Source organism: Benincasa hispida, chromosome 8, assembly GCF_009727055.1.
Source record: "Benincasa hispida cultivar B227 chromosome 8, ASM972705v1, whole genome shotgun sequence".
Classification (NCBI taxonomy): domain Eukaryota; kingdom Viridiplantae; phylum Streptophyta; class Magnoliopsida; order Cucurbitales; family Cucurbitaceae; genus Benincasa; species Benincasa hispida.
Window position 1 is genome coordinate 38,545,440 of NC_052356.1, and position 5,747 is coordinate 38,551,186.

General features: G+C 36.6%; 1 pseudogene; it reads right to left on the reverse strand.

Annotated features, from left to right (window-relative positions):
• Positions 1-285: 285 nt before the first annotated feature.
• Positions 286-1,518, reverse strand: LOC120084042 (annotated as a pseudogene).
• Between the last annotated feature and the right edge of the window lie 4,229 nt (positions 1,519-5,747).

Genomic DNA, 5,747 nt, shown 5'->3' on the forward strand with positions numbered 1-5,747 from the left:
TTTCGCAAGGATCTCCTATTATTTTTTTAATATATTCTTTTTAGAGTTTAAATAAAATAATAATAAAATAATAAATTTTTTTAGAATTTTTTTTATAAAATGGAAAATTAAAAAAAAAAAAGAAAGGATTAGAAAGAAGAAGGTGGAATGTGTAATAATTAAAAGGAAAAAAAAGGGAAATTTGTACGGCATTCTCGCTCTCGCTGACGCTCACAGTCTCGCTCTCGCTCACGGTCTCGCTCTCGCTCACGCTCATGCTCACGCTCTCGCTCAAAATCTCGCTCTCTCAAACTCTCGCTGTCTCCCATAATCTCGCTCTCGAATTTGATTGGGAAGTTCAGTGGCAAAAAGAAGGAGATTCATTAGCTCGTTATTTAGTCAGATTTGCTGAGATGACAAAATCCGTTTGAAAACAACAATATTTTCCTTAAAAAAAAAAGAAGGTCGAGGGTTCAAAAATCTACTTATTTAAAACAACAATATTTTTACAAATAGTTTGAACCAATAGGCAAAAAGGCATTTAAAGCCAGTGTCATAAGTACGAGTTCGATGAAGAAGAAGCAGCAGCAGCAGCAACTTGGACTTGGAGTAGGTCAGTGAAAGGAGGTCCAAACAAGTTGGGTTTTGGTGGAATCTGTAGGCCATCAACGCTGCCTTCTAACATTCCAACCACATCGGTCATCGACGGCCATGGGGCAATGTCTGGATACAATGCAACCCCACAATTATCATTTTTCTTGCCATTTCTTCTTCCTCTTCTGTGTTACCCCAGCAATAAGAACCTCAATCTATTTCACGCTGTGTAAGATCCTTGTATATCCAATCAGGGAAGTACTCTTCACTTCTCTGCCCCACTCCTTCATTAGGACATTTTTTTTCACCCAACATCTCAAGAACCAACATTCCGTAACTATAAACATCGGACTTATGGGAAGTTTTGCCAAGATTTCTAAATTACTTCAGGTGCCATGAATCCTACTGTCCCTTTCATTCCTATCATTGACACACGACTCTCTTTGGCCATGCATTGCTTAGCAAGCCCAAAGTCTGAGATCTTGGGGCAGAAATTATTGTCCAAAAGAATGCTGTTTATTTGATGTCAAAATGCAATATCCTTGTGTTGCAGCGGCAATACAAATACTCTAAGCCTCGACCCACACCAACAACGATGCTATAGAGTGTGCTCAAACTCAACTCCACACCATTTTTGATATGTAGCCCTCTTTGGAATATATACTTGTCCAGTGACCCATTAGACATATATTCATAAACTAAAGCCTTTTTACTTCGCTCATAGCAGAATCCCAAGAGGGTGACTATGTTCACATGCGTTGTTTTGGTGATGCTAACAACTTCATTCATAAAAACTTGGCTGTCTTCTTTTGATTCATTCAAGAGTTTCACCGCGACATCACGACCATCTCGTAGTTTTCCTTTGTAGACAGTGCTGAATCCTCCTTGGCCAAGCTTGTTTGTGAAGGAATTTGTGATTTTCTTTAGCTGTGAGTAACTCCGCTTTGGGGTGTGTGTAGAATATCTCCTTATTATTTCCTCAATTTTCTTGTTGTCTGAGATGTGTTTCCTTGTGTAGTATATGAAGATGATAAAGATTGTTAAAATGATGCTTCCTGAAGCAATTGCAACTGAAGAAAAAAGGGTTCCAATAATTTATATGATTAGTAAAGCAACAATGCAATGCTGAAATCTGGTGAATGATATAAAAAAAGTAGTAAAAGGAGAATGAAGAGTAGTGAAGAATGGTTGGTTATTAAATTTTAACGTAAACTAGAAGTGTGTAGTACCTATGGTAAACATTTTCTTGAGTGACTTTGTCTTTGCTGCATAAGAAAACATGAATTGTTAAGATTTATTGGAAATAAAATATTCCACAGGGATTTGAAACTGAATTTCATGTCAAAGTAATAGAATTGTGAAATAGAAATTTGTGTTTCCTATGGGATTCAATTCACAAGTCCAGAAAAGAAAGCAAGCTAGTTGTGATTATGTTATATTACTACCCTTTTATATTATATTACTGTAGATTAATTTCTATATAGATAAAGAACAAATTCTGAGTTCTTATTATCCATAAATAGGTTTACAAGTTTAGTTTTTGAACTTTGAGGTTTGTGTCTAACATTAATGGAGCTGATCTCGAATACCTTTTCTTTTCAACTTTGATGTGTATTGGATGGAAGAAGGAATTGGACATACCAGGACAATGCTGATGATGGGTTTCACAACCGCAGTAAAATTGGTACTTTGCATTTTCTCCACGTTTTCCATGGGTTTCTCTATATGCATCAGATGCTATCTTATATAGATTCTTGTATTCAACATCCAACTCTTGTTTCGTCCTAGTTGTTGGCTTCTCCAACAGACTAATTCTATTTTTTCTACCTTCGAATTTTAAGCCCTCTATTTCATCCCTTCTATAATTTTTGTACCTCTTGTATATGAAATCGAACCATGTAACCTTCTCAAGCAGGCCCAGTTTGTTCTTTCGACCTTCTTTCAATCCCTCCATTGTTTGTACTCTCTGGAATATGTTGTTGAACCTACGTCTTGTAGCCTTTTCCAATAGATCCATCATGTTCTTTCTACCTTCTAAGGTCTGTGATAGATTCAATGTATGTGAATTATTCATACTGAAAACCAACATGCAAACAAAGATTTGAAGAAGAAATGAACACAACCATGTATAGTGATTCGGTAATTTAGCTCCACCTACATCCACTTTGAAGGATCTTCAAGTTCTTTATTCAATAGCTTCAAGATTACAAGACTCAGATAAGTGTTTCCTTTTACAACTCCCTCTCACAAAATACTCACAGATTTTTCATACTGAAAAATAAAAGAAAATTACACATTCTTTTCATTGTGCTTCTTTTTATACAGAGAGTTGATGAGCAGAAAAATAACAATTTGTAACAACTTGCTAACTGTTTCTGTATCTTTGAATAGGGGCTGAGGAGACAGAGAGCTCAAGGAGCTAGTGTTTTTGGTTCACGATGTCAACAATCACTAATAGCAAATCAGTGGTAGAATTCTCACACTGACAGAAGTCTACCCAAGAAAAAAATTCTCACATAGTTCACATGAGTGATGCATCAAATTCTAATTTAGATGAATAATTATAACGAACATCTAGTTTATGGGGCTTGTGCAAATTTTCCTTTATTTATTTATTTTGAGTAATTACCTTGTTAGTTTGCTCCATGTAGCGCACAGTGAATTCATGTCTCCTAGCCTTCTCTAACAGTGCCATTCCATTATTTCTACCTTCCAAGCCTTCTGTGACATACAGATTCTTGTATCTGAAGCTGAACCATCGTCTCCTACCTTTCTCCATCACCAAAGCCGGCCTTGTTTTGTTTATTCCACCTTCCGACCCGTTTATCATAACTACCACTTCGATCTTCATTTTACATCCTCCAATTTGTCCACTCGTTTCAAAAACATAGCTGGCTCTCCCCTATTTTGCCTGTTTTGAGCTGCAAGGAAATCTGTAATTCTCCCAATTCTTCTCTTCCAGGGGACAATCGCACCAGACAGAGATGTTTCTGTCATTGGAAGAATACATAAACACATGGTAATCCAGAGTTTCTGTTTCCATTTTATTAACTGCTCTGAAATGATCAATGTGCTCTTCTCTCGTGATCGTCACTCGATGAATTGACTGGTTGATCTTCAGAACGTTATATTCCAATGAATTCATTCCAATTGTGTAATCCAATTTCGGCCTCCTGCCAATTTTGGGATAGAAGATGTTTTCCAAGTCTCTGCCATTGTAGTAATTCACACCACAAGCTTTAAATTCATGGAGGGTGTCTTGGCTGAAACATGGAGGAAACCAAAACGACATGAAGGCGATGAAGATGATTGTGCTGATGCTGGGGCTTAGAAAGTAAGTCAATGTGAAATTGGTTCTCATTTTCTTGAGCTTCTGAACAACCAAATGCATCAGAAAATATTTGTTGGTTTTCTAGTCTTAACAGATGTAAGTTAAATAATTGTCATTTGCAAAGAAAGGAGAAAAAGAAGTAATGAAAAGGTCAGCGCCAGTATTATGTTCTGCAATCTTATTGTGGGATTTGTGTTATTTGTGTCATCTTGACAAATGGAAAAAGACTTCATCATATTAACACTATTTTTGGTGGGACCAATTATCTTACTTGGACCCATCAGATGAAAAGTTTTCTAATTGGGCACAAGTTAGATGCAATAATCACCGGTGATATTTTTAAGCCAATCAAGATAGCCACTAAGGATGACAATAAATTTCTTGAACGATTCGAAGATTGGGACAATAAGAATCACCAGATTATCACTTGGCTAGGTAATACATCTATTCCTGCTATTAGTGCTCAATTCGATGCATTTGATGATGCTAAGAGTTTGTGGGATTTCCTATGTATGCATTTTCAATCTATTGGACTGGCTCGTTATTATCAATTGCACAGTATTCTTGTAAATCTTAATCAGGATATTGGTCAATTAGTTAATGAATACTTAGCAACTCTTCAACCAATTTGGACACAATGGAATCAAGCTAAAATCAGTATAGATCATCTTCATCTTATTAAAGTTCTTATGGGGCTTCGTCTAGAATATGAATCTATTCATGCTGCTTTGTTACTTTGCAATCCTCTACCTTCACTGGATACAACGATTCAAGAAATCTTGTTTGAGGAAAAATGATTTGGCATCGTCACCTCCAGGCAATCTGAAGTCTTGCAAGCATTTATATGCACAATACTTATGGAGCTCTCTTTTGTAAAAATTGTAAGTTCTCTAGACACAAGTTTGCTGATTGTCCTATAACAGTGTGCAGGTATTGTCACAAACGTGACCATATTTTGGACAATTGTCCCAAGTGACCACCTCAACCTCTAGGTCTTCCTACGAAGTCAAGAAATTTGACTAAAATTGGTTCATCCTCTGTAACGACCCGACTCTCTAGGACTTAAGTTAGGCTCGATGATGAAATAAATGCTAAATAGATAAGGGGAGTTCAAAAGTCCTTTATTAAATGCAAATGTTAAAAACAATAATAGGGTATCCATAAATCATAAGGTTAATAAATAAATATGAAAAACAATTCTTAATAATAAGTTTCAAACATCAAAACTAAACATTAAGAGAAACATGAAAAGAACTCTAAATCTAATGAAAACTAGTCCCAGTGGCTCGATCACGAATTCCGCTTGTCCATCGCCGGTACATCTCTACCCTTACCTGAAACAACAACATGAGAAAGAATGAGTATAAAATACTTAGTAAGTAACACCACTACTGGAGTCAGACTAGACATCTATGTCCTTTAGATACCCACCTCTGGTGAAACATATACACTGCTCTATTCCTCATGGGACACATATTCACATGAAACAAAAAGGAGACCGAGTCCTATCCTACTGTAGTTAAGTATGCCTACTACCTCTGGTGAATCCCGAAGGAGACACAAACTGGTGAGTCCTGAAGGAAACACAAACTGGTGAGTCAGGAAACACAAACTGGTGAGTCCCGAAGGAAACACAAACTGGTGAGTCCCGAAGGAAACACAAACTGGTGAGTCCCGGATGAAACACAAACTGGTGAATCCCAAAGGAAACACAAAATCTAATGGGCATTTAACTAATCAATAAGGATATTTGCACAGTCTCAACATCATAATCATCACTGTACGAATCTATGACATACATATAAACCTCAACATCATGGCTCTACAACATACACATATACCT